Source organism: Lagopus leucura, unplaced genomic scaffold (assembly GCF_019238085.1).
Source record: "Lagopus leucura isolate 7727_CA_CO unplaced genomic scaffold, USGS_WTPT01 33511-0_obj-0_obj, whole genome shotgun sequence".
Taxonomy (NCBI): Eukaryota; Metazoa; Chordata; class Aves; order Galliformes; family Phasianidae; genus Lagopus; species Lagopus leucura.
In genome coordinates this window covers 4,691-4,958 of record NW_024962779.1, presented here as the reverse complement: position 1 = coordinate 4,958, position 268 = coordinate 4,691, and positions in this window count along the sequence as shown.

The window sequence follows — 268 nt, the reverse complement described above, 5'->3', positions numbered from 1 at the left end:
ACCCCCTTTGCATCTCTTGCACCCCCTTTGCATCTCTTGCACCCCCTGCATCTCTTGCACCCCCTGCATCTCTTGCACCCCCTTTGCAGCTCTTGCAGCCCCGCGGGCGGCAGCTTTGCGGCTGCAGGGGGCGTTGAGCTGCACGCGTGGCTCCAAAGGGATCGAGAGAACGGAATTAGCGCACCTTAATCAGCTTCACCACCGCGAGGCAGAAATTTGACGGCTTCCCAGGTTGACCCCAGCAGTGAAGCCACGTGTGGGGGGGGGG